The sequence below is a fragment of the Podarcis erhardii genome, assembly GCF_964252035.2.
Source record: "Podarcis erhardii genome assembly, chromosome: 2".
Lineage (NCBI taxonomy): Eukaryota > Metazoa > Chordata > Lepidosauria > Squamata > Lacertidae > Podarcis > Podarcis erhardii.
In genome coordinates this window covers 101815901-101835417 of record NC_138498.1, presented here as the reverse complement: position 1 = coordinate 101835417, position 19517 = coordinate 101815901, and the positions used below count along the sequence as shown (strand labels likewise).

General features: G+C 43.8%; 1 long non-coding RNA gene across 1 annotated transcript in view; it reads left to right on the top strand.

Moving 5' to 3' along the window:
• Positions 1-19517, top strand: part of LOC309337510 — a 161880-nt gene that overhangs the window by 49589 nt on the left and 92774 nt on the right. The gene's annotated exons all lie outside the window — the stretch shown is intronic.

The following is a 19517-nucleotide window of genomic DNA, read 5'->3' as shown; positions in this document are numbered from 1 at the left end:
GGATCTGGAAGGCCAATGTGCTTGTTTATAAGCTGGCCGGTTTACCTAACACGTGCTGCTTTGGGAACAGTGAAGCATAGGCCAGTACACAGTGAATGGATATAGCAGGCAGAGAGGAACCAACAGCAACATTTAATGGGAGGGAGTGGAGAGACCGACCATTTTTGTTTCTCTGTTTCCACTTCTAAGTTCAGTTCTTTACATTTCCAATTTGTATTTGTATTGAACAACAACAACAAAAACTCCTCCTGAAAATTCATGTGATTCCCCCCCCCCCCAGATACACACAATTTTGTGCGCACATGTACAAAATATACACATTTTTGCAAAGCAATTCCCCTGGTGTAATGCATTTTTGAACGTTACTTTCGCCGATATATTCATTGACATTCATACTTCACCCTTGCATATGCATTTCTGGACACATTACTTGGCTGGAGAACTGCATTGAAGAATTCAGAGAAGGGCACATTTCTAAGACTCTTGGTTCACATATTGTCTCAGAAATTAAGAATTAAGGGGGCATTCAATTTAGAACTGGATTTCTGCCGCCATCCCGAGGGGACAGTAATCCTTGGTGTGAGGATATGGGTGGAACAATCTAATGTGATTTCTACTGCATTCCGAAGAGCCCATCCTTTTGTTTGAGCTCAACATCTACAGCTGAAAGGCTGCTCTTCATGTGTTGGCTCCCAGTCGTGAACCACTCTAATCTGTATAGGTCAGGCTGCATCTGAAGTATTGGGCTTTAAAAAGGACCGAGACAAATTGCAGTGCATGTAAAGGGAGGCAACAATAATTCTGAGGAGTCTAGTAACAAGTAACTCATTACTGTTCTTCTAACAGAATTTATTTCTTTTGTGACCTGTGAATTTTATCACTACTCCTCAGATAGAATTCTGGCCTCCTAGTGAAAGTGGAGTGAACCACCTGGATTTGACTGCCCATTTCTTACCACCCTAAAACCTCATTTAAAAAGTAAAATTAAATTCAAAATTCCTCTCCTCACACCCCTAAGGATTTCTTGACTTATAGTTAAACTATCCATCTCTGGTGTGGGGGAAATGAGATAGGATGACAAGTTTATAAAAAGGTAAAGGTAAAGAGACCCCTGACCATTAGGTACAGTCATGACCAACTCTGGGGTTGTGGCGTTCATCTCGCTTTATTGGCAAGGGAGCCGGTGTACAGCTTCCGGGTCATGTGGCCAGCATGACTAAGCCGTTTCTGGCAAACCAGAGCAGCGCGCGGAAACACCATTTACCTTCCCGCCGGAGTGGTACCTATTTATCTACTTGCACTTTGACATGCTTTTGAACTGCTAGGTTGGCAGGACCAACAGCACGCCGCAGGAATTCGAACCGCCAACCTTCTGATTGGCAGGTCCTAGGCCTGCTTAATCAAGGTAGTGCGAGTGATCGCAACCCTAACTCCATTTACCTGGCAGTAAACCCCACGGAATTCTATGGGACTTGCCTCTTATGGACTCACTGTTAAAACAGTTTATGGAAGATAATCTTACTCAGCTACGTGTGATCGCTGAAGAAGAGACATGAATAAGCTTGCAGCCACAGTAGGCTCTGCAGTAATCTGAAAGGTCTGACTTGAGAAGGTCATTGATTTGCAAATATGTTGATGGCTGACATATGTGTCTAACATGTGCTATGTTTAAAATATGTGAATATTTCCACATAAGCAAACTATGAGATGAAACACAGGTTTGTGCAAAGTAAACAAGGGGCAGCAAAACAGAAAATGCCAGATGGAAGTACAAATCAATATCAGAATTAATTGACACATGTCCATGCATCCCTGCACCAGTATCATGATGGGGCTCAACATCATCCTCTCCTCCTGAGAGCCAGTGTGGTGTAGTGGTTGAGAGCAGTAGACTCGTAATCTGGTGAACCAGGTTCGTGCCTCCGCTCCTCCACATGCAGCTGCTGGGTCACCTTGGGCCAGTCACACTTCTCTGAAGTCTCTCAGCCTCTCTCACCTCACAGGGTGTTTGTTGTGGGGGAGGAAGGGGAAGGAGAATGTTAGCCACTTTGAGACTCCTTCGGGTAGTGATAAAGCGGGATATCAGATCCAAACTCTTCTCTACTCTTCTTCTCCTGCTCATCATTGTCACACAGGTCTAGACAGAGAGAGGTTGAAACTTCTCTGCTCACAAAAGTGTGATGATGGGGTCCAACAGTGCCACCTCCTGCTTGGTAAAACAGCAGCAAAATTACTGGGCAGCTTGGGGGTCCATCAGAAATTGCTTGGGGAGTAGGCCAGATATGGTGAACTAGCTATAGGGTAGCCACCCTTGACATGAGATATGTTTTCCTGGGTTATTTGACCAACTTGGACCTATCAAATCCCCAGTTGTATTTCTAACAGGAACTAGTAGCTAGGTTCCTCTGGACAAACAGCATCATGACCTCAAAACTATATTCTCCCTGTCATTATCATGTCCAATAGGCTGCAACTGAACTGTGGTCCATGAAGATGTCTAGACCTCTTAAAAAGTCATCTGTGCTGATGGGCATTGCTATACCTAGTGATATGCGTCATTGTGTAAGGAAGTACATCTTTCTGTCTATATTGAATCTGCTCCAGTCTCTCCCCACACTTATAATTTTATCAACCTTGACCATGTTCATTTTATTTCATACGCAGCGTGGCACTGTGATTGACCCTGCCTTTGAGGAGGGGAGTTCTCAAGTGCATGTGGAATGCAGAAAGATATGTACTCCTGCTACAAATGCCACAAATTTATCAAGTCTGCAACATACAATCCTGTTAAAACTGTAGTGCATGATACAGACCACAGCATAAAAGCATTTTAGACAATCACATAGCATCTTTCCTCTCTAAATTACATTATTTAGAGATGGGTGAAGTGGCCTCCACCTGTTACTTACCCATCTTCTTATCTTCCTTTCTTCTGATTTTCTTCCTTTTTCAACTTCTATAAATATTTAAAACGCACACACACACACGGAGAGAGAGAGAGAGATAAGCTGAAGGATTGTGCTCACTTGCCATAAGATGGCAGCAGGTGGGCCTTGTACTGTAGCCAAAAAGTACTAGGGACTTAAAGATCACTGTCTCTTTTTTATTATTTTATTTTTTAAAGTTTCTCCTGGAAGGAATTTTTTTATTTTGTCCTGGATGGAACTAACTGTTGCTCTGTAAAGTTGTAAATTCGCAGCAGGGAAGAGGAACTGTAAATGCAAACATACGGAAACCTCCTGGACTTATTTGGATAGCTAAGATGTGAGTCACTGAGGATAGCGCTGCATCTGTGGTAAATGACTAGTTTTACCTCCATCTCCTTACAGGCACCACAAAACCTTGTTATCTCAGGGCCAGACAAACACATTTGCCTGATAGTTGTCTGTTTTCCAGACGGATCTCTTTATACTTCATCTCGCTATCTACACTTTGACCTTCTGCTCATTCCTTTCCCACTTTTTAAAGATACACTCTTATTGCCTTCCAAATAACTGGAGGGGAGAAGAGGGCATAGGATGACAGTGGATGAAATTTACAGTCACAGGATTAAGCCTGCCAATTTATAGCCAAGTAGGTCCAGGGGCTTTTTGTGGGGGAAAGTGATCAAATTTCCTCTATAATTCTATATTGGGAAGGTCTTTTAATCTCTTGCTCTTTCTTACCTTAAAATAATAGGGGTGTGCACATTTGGTGCATGTATTATTGCTTGTATATAAGTTTATAGTTTTGCACAAGCCGTTAATTTCTGATTCTTGTGTCCTCTCATGCACCTTACAGGCCTCTGACAGGCCTCGCAACATGAGGCTGTCTAAAATGTTGCATGCTTTAAACTTTTAAAAAATCCTCCTCCGCTGTGCTTTAACAAACAAACAACAACCAATTCAGAGCCCTTCAGCACTCTGTGGGAAATATTTTGGACAATTTTACTTCTTGCAAGGCTCATGGACCTAGAAAAATGCAGAGCTTTTGGAAAGCATAGACTACAGGGGTCAGCAAACTTTTTCAGCAGGGGGCTGGTCCACTGTCCCTCAGACCTTGTGGGGGGCCGGACTATATTGGGGGGGGGGGGAAATGAACGAATTCCTGTGCCCCACAAATAACCCAGAGATGCATTTGAAATAAAAGGACCCATTCTACTCATGTGAAAACACGCTGATTCCCAGACCGCCTGCGGGCCGGATTTAGAAGGTGACTGGGCCGGATCCGTATCCCCGGGCCTTAGTTTGCCTACCCATGGCATAGAGCTATATCGTACTGAAAATTCAGTAACAACAGAACCTTGCCCAAAAATGGGTGGTTGTCAATTGGCCAGTAATTAGTTTGATTTTCTTAACTCAGGGCAGGTTTCCTGAGGAGTGATTTTAGCACTACCCCCTTCTAGCAGGCAGGGACCACTCCCTCTTGTATGGAGGCATTAATCTCCTCCCTGGCCCAGCCAGCTGTCCCCTCGCTGCTAATTTTTTATCAGCCAAGAGGGGCAAGGTTCCAGAGAGCAAGTGGTTGCTCTTACCGATCCAAACAACTTGTCCATGTCGAGCCTTACTAACGGAAACTCATCCAACACAATAGGGGTAGACAGTGCTGTGGGCACCCCTTGAGATCCATCTGCTGTAACAGCGCAGTCAAGGTCCTGGCGGATGCAAGCATTTTATCATCATCATCACTCCCACCACCATCATCATAGCAGCTCTGGAAGTGCAAAACATTGTGCCAGTCCCACTGAGGTGCATTTTTGCAGTGGAGTCGTCTATGAGTTGCCACCAGCCTTTTTATCTTGATAATTAAATTTTAAAAAGCAATATTATCAAGGTGGGGGGGGGGGAGGTGATGTTAATTTGGAGAGAAAGCAACACATACAACTCACGTGTTCCCTCTTTCTATCCTTGCAAACTCCCCCCACCAAAAAAAACGGTTTGCTGTTGAGATTCCACCTGAAAATAATTAGATGTAAGCAGATGTTACTGCTGACTAGACACTGAATCATCCAAACATTTTAACATGGCTTTTAAACATCCAAATGGAGTGAGCTGTAACACAGAGTGATAAATCAGATTAAGGTGATTAAGGAGCACAATAAAGGTGCAGTCAGTGCCATGCTCACACTGTTATTAATCAGGCCATCAGAGCCCATTTAAGTAAATGTAGAGGCACCACTTCTGATGTGAGATCAGCTGCCTGGCATTCCTTAATTTTAAGAAATGTCTCTTTTTCAGCCTCTACCACTAATATGGTGCCCCCCCAGATGTTTGGAATGCAAGAACCACCAGCCCCGCCCTGCATGGCCTATGGTCAAGAATTCAAGTAGTTGTAGTCCAAGACATCTGGAGAAGTCTGCAGTAGAGAAATTAAAAGGACATCCCTTGTTTTGGAAGACTCTGGAGTCCAACATTTGAACTAACAGCCTTGAAAGAGAATCATATCTATAGTCTTTTTGCTTAGTTTAACATTTGCCACCATGATAATAATGATGATAATAATAATAATAATAATAATAATAATAATAATAATAGAGTGGTCTTCAGGTAGTAACTAATATGAAGACTGAAATCTCCTAAGTGACCTGTCTTGCTTCAGTTACAGATAGGTAGCCATGTTGGTCTGCCATAGTCAAAACAAAACAAATTCCTTCCAGTAGCACCTTAAAGACCAACTAAGTCAGTTCTTGGTATGAGCTTTCGTGTGCATGCACACTTCTTCAGAATCTGTGTATCTGAAGAAGTGTGCATGCACACGAAAGCTCATACCAAGAACTGACTTAGTTGGTCTTTAAGGTGCTACTGGAAGGAATTTGTTTTGTTCTGTCTTGCTTCAGTTTTCCAAAAACTATTAGGGCAGACTTTTAACTTTCTCTCTCCTGCTGCTACCCAGAGAAGCCTAGAGATTAGGCTTTCCTGCTTATTTTTCTGACAAAACTAAATCCTAATATCTGCACCCCACACATTTTATATATCAGCAACAAGAAAACCTTGACAGAAAGCCGACCAGCTGTTTACGTAATCATCCCCTCAGTTAGTGATGTGCAGAGGTGAGTTTTGATTCTTATGTAGACAAAATAGCATTGTCCACACCCAAAAGGGAGGTGTCAGCAGCCTCAGAAGCAGAATCTGGATGTTTGCAGAAACACAAAAAGTATTTAGGAACAATTTTGGCGGGAGGGAACCGTTTTCCCCAAACTGCTCAGTGAGAACTGAGCATGTTCAGTAACCATGAAACATTGTGCTATTGGGCAGGGGAGCAGGCTAGAAGTGGGGCCGGCCCTACCATTCGGCAGAGTGAGGCAGCTGCTTCAGGGGGCAGATACTGAGGGCTGGGGGCTAAACAGAATGGAATGTGTCATACATTAGGTTTCCAGATGTCCCTGTTTCCCAGGGACAGTCCCCAGATTTACAAACCAGTCCCCTGACAAAATCCTATCATTCCTACTGGCGTTGAACAGTGTCCCCAGATTCATTGAAAAAAATCTGGTAACCTTATCATACGGCCTGCCGTGATGTGCTAAGCTGGCCTGCAGTCCTCAGGCATAGCGGAGGATGGTGCCCCATTGGCAATGAAGGACTAAGATTTGACTGCCTGTCTTTGGGGCTTTTGTATAGGGATGTGGCAGAAATTTGTTTCTGTTTGCATTAAAAAGCCTGGAGCTGACCCTAAGCACAGTTCCCCAAACGTACAGCAAAGGCATAAAGGATGTGTGGCGTGCCTGGGCAGGAGCAAAAGGGCTATGCCACCTTTCCTTAGATTCCATCTATTGCCTTGGACCTCCCAAGCTCATTACTTTGTCTTTTGTAAAGCAGATGTTATGCTGATGCAGCAAATGTGGGTGCAAAGAAGTGGCTTGGGCTGGGAGCCAAACCAGATGTTGCACTAATTTAGTGACTCATGCCTGTGATTTTAGAATAAAATATTAATCCATGCAGGGCTCCCTGGTTTTCATCTGGACTGCAGCACAACGAGAGGGGAGGTTTAACCCTTTCATCTCCACCCGTGAACCTGATGCAGTTCATCCACACGTCTCCACCAGCCTGGCACAAAGACTATAGGATTGTTGGCCATGGAGAGAGCTGTTTTTCTAAGGGTAATTGCAGCCCTGGGGAGAGTTGTGGGGCTTTTTTTTTTTAAAAAAAAATGGCATTGCAGCTAGAAGGATTAAACCCCAATGAGTTGTGGCCCCAGTGAAAATCACCCCCCCACACACCAGAATTTTTTTTTTAAATCATCATCAGGACATAAGAACATAACAGCCCACTGGATCAGGCCAGTGGCCCATCTAGTCCAGGATCTTGTACTCAGAGTGGCCAACTAGATGCCTGTGGGAAACACGCAAGCACAATTCGAACACAGGATTCGAACAGTTTCCAGCAATTGGTCTTCATAAGCACTGCTGCCACCTAGACTGGTGGTCACCATTGCCCACAGTGGCAGTGAGTTCCACAGTTAAGTATGCGCTGTGTGAGGAAGTATTTCCTTTTATCTGCCGTCCTGAATCTTACAAAATTCTGTTTCATTGTATGTCCACGAGTTCTAGTGCTTTGAGGGAGAAAAAACTTTCCTCTATTCATTCCCTCTGTGCAATGCATCATATTATAAGCTTCCAGAGAAAACTACATGTCAGTGGGAAGGATTCCAGCTCAACCCTTTTCCTTGCGTAAGATGGTGCTCGGTAGATGGAAGCAGTTTAAAAGCTGCTCCATTATTTTTATTTGGCTATTTAACACATGCTTGAATAAATAATGTTATAAATGCTTGAAGGAGCCATCTGGAGTCTTGGGAGGGTTAAATATATAATGCTGTTACATAGTCACCTATTTTATATTGTGGTTCTGCTGATATTAGGGCTCTGTTGTAAGCTGCCTTGAGGTGATTTTGTCAGGAGAGGCAGTATTAACCATTTTTGATACAAACAAATTATGATAATAACATTAAAACTGAAAACCAGAATATTGCATACTTTAGTTCAAATCCGGACTGCGATGGTAATCCTATGCAGCCATCATGTGGGTAAAGTGAGAAACTTTTGCACAACCTGGGATGCCTTGACTGTTTTCCCCACAGCTGAGCTGTCTTACTGGCGTGTTGTTGTTTTTCCAGCACCCCGGTTGTGTATGCTTCTCTCCTTCCCCTGTGTCTGCCTGGAACTGGAATTGCACCTTAAATGGGTATTTTGCTGAGCAGATTCTACATGAGGGCCTTGGAAACATCATTTTCATCCTTAATGGGTTTGATCTCCCTGGCTTTTTTGTTTTGTTTTGACCATTGCAGCATCAAACTACTGTCTGTAATGATGGATACTTGCCGTCCACATAACTTCCTGTACTTTAGCTCCTTCTCTTTTAGTTTACCATGGGTGCAACATCTGTATAAGCAACATCCAAAGATTTCACTTCACTTTAGATTCTGGTAAGATGAAACTAATGAGACTTGTGTGTGTGTGTATTATATGTATGTGTGCTCTAATTCAGATTTTTAAAAAGAGAATATATAGATACTTAACACACACTTTTTCTTTGGCAATCACTCGTAGCTGAGTAAGATTGTCTTCCATGAACACGGTCTTAACAGTGAGTCTGTAAGTGACTGTGGAGGCCAGTTCTGGATCCACGCGTCCTTCCGCAGTGGGGACATAGGTTTCTAGGAAGGAGCTGATCATGATGAGGGTTTGCCAAGCATGCCTTCCTCTTAGCTCGTTTCTCCTTTTCATCCTGGGTTCATGCTTCTTCAAAGTCCATGACACCTTTGGTAAAGGCTGTACTCCAACTGGAGCGCTCGCAGGCCAGTGTTTCCCAGTTATCAGTGCTTACACTACATTTTTTAAGATTTGCCTTGAGAACATCTTTAAACCTCTATTGTTGTCCACCAGTATTTCCATTCTTAAGTTGGGAATAGAGTTGTTGCTTTGGAAGATGATAATAAGGCATCTGAACTATATGACCAGTCCAACAAAGTTGATATTGAAGTGAAGAATCATTGCTTTGACACTGGTGATCTTTGCTTCTTCCAGTACACTGGCATTAGTTCATCTATTGCACAGTCCTGGCTTTTCAATAAACACAGCACATACTTAAACTATGGAACGATGACCACCAACCTAGATGTCTTTAAAAGAGGATCAGACAAATTCATGGAGGATAAAGGCTAGCAATCGGTACTAACCCTGATAGCTGTGCTTGATCTCCAAAGCTGGAGGCAGTAATGTTTCTGAATACCAGTTGCTGGAAATCATAGTAGAGAAGAGTGTTTCTGTGCTTATGTCCTGCTTTCAGATTTCCAAAATACATCTGGCCAGTGACTGTGAGAACAGAATGCTGGACTAGATGGACCATTGATCTGACCCAGCAGGCTCTTCTTATGTTCTTAATGGACCCACATGACAAGTAGCATCCCTACTTGTAAACCATATGAATAGTTTGACATTCCTGGTAGAAGGTCTACCAGGCTTGCATGTTGATTTATGGAAGTGAGTCGTGTGCAACTTACACTTAGCAGGAGCAATGCCTCAGTGCCTACCATATGAGCTGTTTCAGGAAGATTCTGGGCATCACAAGACAAGACAAAGATGTTCTCTCCCAAGCTCACATTTCCAGCATTTCTTCACTCCTTTCTCAGTGACATCTACGTTGGCTTGGTCATGTACACAGAATGGAAGATGGCAGGATCTCCAAGGATGTGCTTTACAGGGAGCTGGCTTCAGGCACCAGGCCTGTGGGCAGACCAACTCTTCATTATAAAGATGTCTGCAAATATGACACGAAGGCTGGCATTGTTAGCCTGCCATTTAGGAGTCCCTTGCAGATGACCGCAATGCCTGGAAACAGACAGTCAAGTTGCGTCGCCACAGCAGTGCCCAGAGGAGGAATGACCACTGGGAGGAATGCAGAGAGGGAAAACATCATGGTGAAACTGAGTGAAACTGGGTATGCCTCCATCTGTCTCAGCTGCAATAAAATATGCCTCTCCCATATTGATCTCTACAGCCACCGCAGGTGCTATAACTTTCCAACAGTTTTACTTTACCCTTGATGGTGTACTCTTCCATTGTCTCTCAAGTCAGATAGATGCCAACAACTTCTTGATATTCACAGGTTGTCAACAGAAGCATTTCAAAGGGAGGGTTGAATTCTTTGTAAATACAAAAGAAATGTGAAGGCTTTTGGTTTATCTCCAGGAAGCCATGTTTTACATTAACAATGCTATCTTCCTCTCTCCCCTACTGTCACCCTCAATTACCCTGCATAAGATTACTTCAAACTAGATCTGCCGGTTGCCCAGGAATTGTCATTTTGTTCTCCCCCTCCCCTACTGAAACAAGAGCTAGGTAGTAAACGACAGATTCAATTGAGAGTATTGAGATCTTATTCCTGGTGGGCTGGATACCTGCCTAGACAAAGAGCTGCTGTATATATATAAAAAAATACAAAGAGTTCTTTTGTGTTTTATAGAGTCATATTAATAAAGTCCTCCAGGACCAGGGGCTCAAAATGTCTTTGCCTATAGCCTTGATAGACAAAACAAATACAATGGTGCCCACTATTACAGGGACTAAAATAAAGAGCAGAAGATAACTGATCACTGGAAAGGTCCTTGACAATTATGGTTTCGATTCCGTATCCATGGGGATGGCATTGCTTCACTCGTTCCATTCCCCATCTTCAGAATAACAGAGCTTCAAAGATGGCAACTCTTCCGGAACAAAGGCTGTTTGAAGGAGGGAAGGGCATATTTGCAGGCTGCAGCTCTTGGGGAGAAAAAAAAGGAAAATAATGCAGATCTCATCAGAATGTAAGAAGAGCCTTGCCTAAAGTGTCTGTGTGTCCTACTTTACAGGTGCAGTCCTCTGAGGTCCCACCTCTGTTTGAAGGAGTCTTCTACTTGAACGGCTATTCTGTCAGAATCGGGTCTAAAGGTAAAGAACCCTAAGCAGGGAGGGAGCACCATGCAAAAGAGTCAAACCCCAAGTGACACTATATTTCTGCAGCATTTTATATATATATATAATTGAATCTCCAGTATTTTTATATTTATATGCATCTTTCCATCTACATATCTATTTTCTGTAATTTCCCCCATTTCCAGCGATCAAACAAATGTGAAGTTGCAGTTTTCCCATTTCCATCAATTAAACAAATGTGAAGTTGCCTTCTACAAAGTCAGACTAATTGTCCGTCTACCCCTGTATTGCCTCTCAGACTGGCAGTGGCTCTCCTGGGTCTTTCTCATTCTCTCTGATCTCATCCTTTAAAGTGTAGATGCCACAGATTGAACCAGAGACTTCTTATGTGTAAAAAGCATGCACCCTACTGCTGAGCTTGTGTTGCATCTATGCCACTGAGCACTCTTCTTCACTGGCGGCTGCTTCTCATGAACACCTCCCTCCCCCCCTTCTCCTTCTTTGCCTGCACTGCTCTTGACATCATTTACCCACCCTGCCCTTTAATTTCATTGGCTGTGACAGCCTATGTGATTTTTGCCAGTGGTGATGTGACGCGACACCTGACATACTAACCATCCTGCATACCTGTGGAGATATGCACACCCCATGCCAATCTGAAGTATGCAAGGCCGCAAACTCCACCAATGGGGCAAAGCGGAGCTAAGCACCACTTCATGCTTCCTTTTCCCATCCATATATACCATTCATGTTTTGTACTAAACTGGAATCTTCCATGAAGATATTCCCAGACAGAGAGAGATTCCATTTTGTGCTTAGCTCCCAATTATTTTTAAACTTGTACAGTGGTACCTCAGTTGACGAACTTAATCCATTCCTGAAGTCCGTTCTTAAACCGAAACCTTTCTTAAACCGAGGCGTGCTTTCCCTAAAGAGGCCTCCTGCCGCCGGTGCTCTTCCACCATTCAGCTTCCATTCGTAGACCGAGGTAAAGTTCGCAAACTGGAACACTACTTCCGGTTTTGTGGAGTTCGTAAACCGAATATAGTGGTACCTTGGGTTAAGTACTTAATTCGTTCTGGAGGTCCATACTTAACCTGAAACTGTTCTTAACCTGAAGCACCACTTTAGCTAATGGGGCCTCCTGCTGCCGCTGCTGCGCCGCCGGAGCACGATTTCTGTTCTCATCCTGAAGCAAAGTTCTTAACCTGAGGTACTATTTCTGGGTTAGCGGAGTCTGAAACCTGAAGCGTATGTAACCTGAAGCGTATGTAACCTGAGGTACCACTGTAACTACATTAATATGGATCATAAAAAACCTGGGCGAAAGAAACTATTAAGTTTGTAAACAGGACTGTTAGTAAACCAAGGTACCACTTTATTTTAAAAAGGGATAAGGAAAAGCTTTGGAAATGTTTTCACACGGGGGGCGGGGAGAGAGAGAAAAACTGTGAATGCCGGGGTGTGTGTGTGTGGAGATCACCAAAGATAACTTGGGGGTTGTTTTCCCCCGCCAACCCCGGGGAAAAAGTTATCTCAGACTAACCCTTTTTGTGTGAATGAGGTCATTGGGTTCCTGAAAGGGCATGAAGGAGACTGGGAAACAGATTCAGATTCCAGAAGCACAGCTGTGGCTCCAAACAAGATGCTGCCAAATGTGTGTGTACAAGGAGAAGGCATGCCGATGGACTGGTATGACAAGTCTCAAGAGGATCTAACAAAGGGCGGCCACTGAGCCAAGCGACGGTGGATGCCATCACTCTTGGAAATGTGGCACTGGCATAGGCAACAAGAGCCGTGCCTTTCGATACAGGAGAAGTTAAAGGTTTAACTCCACACATCTGGATGTATTTCCATGGGCATCTGGTTGGTCACTGAGAGAACAGGATGCTGAACTAGATGGTCCTTAGCCAGGAGGAGCAGCACTCTTACAGCAGAGTCACAGAAATCAGGACTCCCAAGATGCAAGCTGATCCGTCGCCGACCAAATACCTTTCCAAGTCTCTTCCTGGATTTGTTTATGAAAGCCTTATCGATTGGCAATGAAAACAAATCTTTGCTAATTGGGGCTGCTGCTGCTGCTGCTGCTAGGTCACAGGGCTCTCTAGGAAACCAGCTGAGCCCATGCTCAAACTGTTCCTGGATTGTACCACTTTGGATTATATGGAGATGATTTTATGGCCGCTCCCTTTTTTGTGTGTGTCTACAAATATTACACACGTATGTATGTGTAGATTGACTCATCTGGTTTTTATTAATTGAATCTGCACACAACCGCAGAGGAGGACCCATAAACTACGTTGGATCTGAACTACATTAGTTGCCCCTACTCCTCAACGAGACTTGTAATCAGGCCTAACTTTTCACACTGATTTCAATGGGAGCTGCATTCACAACCGATTTCAAAAGGACTTCTGAGCAGACTTGGTTAGGACTGTGGTGTTAGCCTGGATCCTTCATGTTTGGATTGTGAATGCATATATTTCAGCTGATGCTATCTAAGAGCAGGAGAGGGTCCTGCTACCTGAGGTTTTTTAAAAAAATAAAAAATACTTGTTTTAAACCATAAGTAACTTTTCAAAAGAAAAGAAAGTTTGCCAGGCTAATTGGGGATGGCTTTTTAGTCAATTTAAAACATTTGTAATTGATAAAGTGAGATTGCCCTGCTTTTTCAAGAGAAAAGAAGGAACACATTTCTAATGTGCTTATACTTTTTTTAATTAAAAAAGTTCTATTTAAATAATTCAAAATGGCCACTGAAAAGTGCAAATTTCATCCACCATGAAGACCATGCTGCCATTTGCTTTTATAGCTAGAATCCAGAGTGAACCTGTTTTGTGTTCTTAGATTAATTGCCTTGTCAATTTTTTCTTCAAAGCCTGAAAAGGCGTAATTTGAAGGTTACTCCTTTCTGTAACTTGATGAAGGGTATAATGATTCCTTTTTAGCTACACTAAGCAGATGGGGTATTGTTGTGAGACAACATAACATTAAACAGGGTAGATTAAATTTCTTTTCTTATGTAGATTGCTTTGGTGGGGAAACTGGACACACCCATGTTTCTAGCATCATTTGCAATGAAAAATCTTGATTATCTACTGAGGAGCAGAGGGAAATTAAAATCTTACACATATTTGTTTCTTTACTGGAGAAAAGGGTTATCCCATCCCATTCTGAATTTGTGTTCAAACATCTTTATTGGCAAAACTTCACAAGCCATGTAAACTGGCCTAACATGCGGAAATCTAGAGTGAAACAATACAGTATAATCATGGGTGTAACCTGGGGGGAGGGCAGCTGCCCCCCTTCGATCAAGTAAAACAAGAGAAATACTTAACTGACCAATAATGTTGGTTCTGCCCGCCAACAAAAATCCTGACTCCGCCCATGAGTATAATCCTAATTTTTTAAACTCTGAAGTAGAAGAGAACCTAATATTTTCCTCCCTTCTAAGGCCACATTCACACCATAAATTCAAAGCACTTAAAGAGTTTCCAGTGAAGAGAGGTGTGGGGTTTTTTTTGGTTAAGCCACTGTGGAAATTGTAGTTCTGTCAGGGGAATGGAACTAAACTCTCAGAACCCTTAACAAGCTACAACTCCCAGAATTCCTTGGGGGAACCATGACCTTTTAAAGTAGCCTCATGGTTCTTGAAATGCATGATGGGAATGTGGCCTAAGCAGGGCTTTTTTCTTTCAGTCAGAACTTGCTGGAACTTAACCATCTTTGGAGAGGTGTCTATTTGGTGCTGTATTTGCAAAAAAACATGCTAAAGAAATTCTCTTCAGTTACTTAGGGGAACTTTTTAGTTGACTGCACAGTCTGTCCCCAATCCATTCTCTACAAAGAAAACAATTTTTAATTGATCAATCTAACTGATTAATTGATTAACTATGGCAGCTCTGTTTTTAATACGGTACATTGTACTGGCACCAACGTAGACGTCGCCCAGGATTTCTTGAAAACTGGGGAAAGGGTTAGAGGCAAGTTCTGCACATCATTTTAGAGCTGTACGCCAAAATGAAATGTAGCCGGAGCTATTAGTCTTGCTAACATCTGTCCCATTGAAATGTATTAGCGTTAAAAGTAGGCTGCAGGGTATATTCACAGTTAAGCATTTTCAGTGCAAATATAATGCATGTGGCGGGGGGATGCTAAAAACCTACCAGACTTTCCCCTTGTTTGTTGTTGTTTAGTCGTTTAGTCGTGTCCAACTCTTCGTGACCCCTTGGACCAGAGCACGTCAGCCACTTCTGTCTTCCACTGCCTCCCGCAGTTTGGTCAAACTCATGTTGGTAGCTTCGAGAACACTGTCCAACCATCTCGTTCTCTGTCATCCCCTTCTCCTTGTGCCCTCCATCTTTCCCAACATCAGGGACTTTTCCAGGGAGTCTTCTCTTCTCATGAGGTGGCCAAAATATTGGAGCGTCAGCTTCAGGATCTGTCCTTCCAGTGAGCACTCAGGGCGGATTTCCTTAAGAATGGATAGGTTTGATCTTCTTGCAGTCCATGGGACTCTCAAGAGTCTCCTCCAGCACCATAATTCAAAAGCATCAATTCTTCGGCGATCAGCCTTCCCCTTGTTTACTCATTGTTTAAGAGCTGGCAGCTCTTTTGGTGCCGTCAGTGGTGTAGCAAGGTCAGGTGGTACCCAGTACGGAAAATTTCTTGTCTCCCCTCGCCCCATTAAAATCTAGTTGGACTCCAATGAGACTGCAATCTACTCACAGTATATAAATACTGGCTGTGACCCATTGTCATGACTTGTTGAGCTTTTTTTTTTGGGGGGGGGAGGGTTGACCAAAGTTGTTGAGCTTTGGGGGGGGGTGTTACAGGGTTTGGATCCTGACTTGAGGGAGCTTCTGTTTCTCTCCTTCCATCCACCCTCCACTTGTTTTCTTGCCAGCCTCCTTCCCATCATCTCCCTTCCTGCCTCCTTCAGCAGCCCAGGGCAGGCGGCACGCTGAATGTCACCCCCCTCGTTGATGACACCTAGGGCGGACCACCCCCACATTGCTCAGCCCCCAGGTGCTATCATCCCTTGGGTTACCACATAGGAAGTGTGATTGCCTTGCAATGCCAATATGTCATCACAGGGACAGGTTGGGCCGTATGATGACATTACAAAGCTAGTTAGGAGAAAGAGCAGAGAGCATGGGTGTCAAGGAGGGTACAATGCTGCTACCACTGTTGCTTGTAGCCATCCTTACCAATCAAAGTCTGTGTCTGTGTGTGTGTGTGTGTGTGTGTGTGAGAGAGAGAGAGAGAGAGAATGTTTTGTAGGGAAGAATGTTCAGAAGAAGTTTCCCCTTCTTCTGGATCATGCAATGTGTCTTTTGTCTTGATAGTTTTTTTATTAAAGATTTTCTTGAGTTATTTTTAAATTCCTCCCTCTATGAGGAGGTCCAGCAGCCATGGCCCTGCTAGTTCAGCTTATAACAGAACAGTTGAGCTCCTTTCCCACCTGCTGAAATTAGGTTTGGAAGAAGCATTATACAGTGGCAACTCAGGTTACATACGCTTCAGGTTACAGACTCTGCTAACCCAGAAATAGTACCTCGGGTTAAGAACTTTGCTTCAGGATGAGAACAGAAATCGTGCTCTGGCGGCGCAGCAGCAGCAGGAGGCCCCATTAGCTAAAGTGGTGCTTCAGGTTAAGAACAGTTTCAGGTTAAGAACGGACCTCCGGAACGAATTAAGTACGTAACCAGAGGTACCACTGTACCACCACCAATGTAATAGGTTGTGGTGCTTAGTTGTGGTGCATGTGCAATAACCATGACAGTTCCTTTGGCCTGCGAATGTGCCCAGGTGCCCAGCCAGGTTGGTGACACCCCCCCCGGCTGATGGCTATTCTTTTCTGTTGGCAGATCTGCCTTTTGTTTTAGCAGGTCACATTGCGGCAACAAAAAGCCTAACCCCAAGGAATGAATTAAAGTAATTTTCTTGGTGATAGCATGTGCAGCTGACATGGGAGCAGCCTCCAACATCTTGTAGGCAGCTGTGAACATCTGCGTCAGTGCCAATTAATAGCATCGTTGGTCAGGGAGGCAGCTCAGCCAACACACAAAGCTCTATTCAGCAACGATAAAGAAGTTACGCAGGTGTTCAAGGAGCTTACCCCCGCCCTGACCTCTTGCCGATGAAATCTTATGCCTGAAATTTCGTAGGTGCAGCTTGGGTTTTACAAAATAGTTGCACCACAGAGGAGCTGTATTCAAATTACTGCGTTCCTGATGGTCTCAGTTCCTGTCTTTTCTGTTTGGCATTTTCAGGATCTCCAGCACTCTCACTATCTGAGATTCCCAGCAACTGGTGTTCATGGGTAGACTGCTTCCAGCACAGGAGGTACTGCACAGTTAATGTGGCTATTGATATCCATGAACGTCTCCCCACCTCTTTGAAGCCATCCAGCCCAGCCACCCTTGCTGCACCTTGAGGCAGCAAACTCCATAGTTTAATGGTGCATTCTGAGGCATGCTGCTTCCTTTTGACTGTCCTGAAGTTTCGACACCAGGATTTCTTCATAAAGTTTTCATTCTGGCAGATTCCACAGTAGAATCTTCCGAAATAATACTAATACTAATACTAATACTAATACTAATAGTAATAGTAATAGTAGTACAGTAGTAGCAGTACAGTGGTACCTCAGGCTAAGAACTTAATTCGTTCTGGAGGTCTGTTCTTAACCTGAAACTGTTCTTAACCTGAGGTACCACTTTAGCTATTGGGCCTCCCGCTGCCGCCGTGCAGCCACCACGTGATTTCTGTTCTCATCCTGAAGCAAAGTTCTTAACCCGAGGTACTATTTCTGGGTTAGCAGAGTCTGTAACCTGAAGCATCTGTAACCCGAGGTACCACTGTAGTATTAGTATTAGTATTAGTATTAGTATTAGTATTAGTAATAATAATAATAATAATAATAATAATAATAATAAAATAAACAAGCAGTTGGGGTTGGCTGTTGAGAAGGAAACTTGAGAGAGAATCTCCCCCACCACACACAAATATTTCCATACCAATCTGTGTGAAACTCCAACCTGTTTTAAAGGTGGAGGGGAACCCCAGCGGAGTCTAATAGATTTGATGTTTCAATGGGGAGGGAAAGGGAAAACTAAGTTGTATGAATGGCAGGCAGAAGTCACCAGCATCGGTGAGCATATTAATTAAATTAATTACTTAAATTTATAGACTGTTCTTCACCCAAAGATCTCGGGGCAGCTCGCAATTATTGCAACTTGGTTATAAAAGGACGGCACACCAGTGGTGCAGCAATAAAGCTGCTAGCACATTTGCAAAGCTTAAGCAGGGTCTGGTGTGGTTTCAAACTGGATGTGGGACTGCAGAGGGTTGACCCCCAAGGTTCCTTCCAACTCGACACTTCTACCATGTCTCTAACTCATGAAGATGTAGTGCAGAGAAACTTTTTAAGCTGAAGGGCCATGTTACCTTCTGGACAGCCTTTCTGAGGTCTGCATGCCAGAGATAGGCAGGGCCAGGGGCAAAAGTGTGCAGGGCAACAAAAGCAAATTTTACCTTTGCACAGTACACTGGTTCTCTATCCTGCATCCAGGCATGCAAAAAGCATTGTTGAAGGACACAGCTCTGAGTGCCACTGCACATCGTCCTGTGGGCATCTGGTTGACCGCTGAGTGATCCGTTTGCTGGATATTAGATAGGCCACCAGCCAGCTCCAGCAGGACTCGTACGTTTTTATTCCAGCAGGACTGGTGAGGGGCATGGCCTGGGAGGAAGGGATGTGGTTGGATAGGGAGTGTGGTGAGAAAGAGCCAAGTAGAGAGGTTTGGAGAGCCACATTTGATCCCAGGACCTGAGATTAGCCAACCCCTGATGCTGTGTTTAAAGTTTTTGTTGTTGTTTAGTCATTTAGTCGTGTCCGACTCTTTGTGACCTCATGGACCAGAGCAGCTAGGCACGCCTGTCTTCCACTGCCTCCCACAATTTGGTCAAACTCATGCTGGTAGCTTCAAGAACACTGTCCAACCATCTCATCCTCTGTCGTCCCCTTCTCCTTGTGCCCTCAATCTTTCTCAGCATCAGGGTCTTTTCCAGGGAGTCTTCTCTTCTCATGAGGTGGCCAAAGTATTGGAGCTTCAGCTCCACGATCTGTCCTTCCAGTGAGCACTCAGGGCTGATTTTCTTAAGAATGGAGAGGTTTGATCTTCTTGCAGTCCATGGGACTCTCAAGAGTCTCCTCCAGTACCATAATTCAAAAGCATCAATTCTTTGGCGATCAGCCTTCTTTATGGTCCAGCTCTCACTTCCTTACATCACTACTGGGAAAACCATGGCTTTAACTATACGGACCTTTGTTGGCAAGGTGATGTCTCTGCTTTTTAAGAGACATCTAGGTTTGTCATTCCTTTTCTCCCAAGAAGCAGGCGTCTTTTAATTTTGTGACTGCTGTCACCATCTGCAGTGATCATGGAGCCCAAGAAAGTAAAATCTCTCACTGCCTCCATTTCTTCCCCTTCTATTTGCTAGGAGAGGTTGCTTCCCAAACCAACCCTGCACTTGATCAATCTGGGATAGCTCTGTTGGTAGATTATGAGACTCTTAATCTCATGGTTGTGGGTTCAAGGCCCACAATGGGCCAAAGATTCGTGCATTG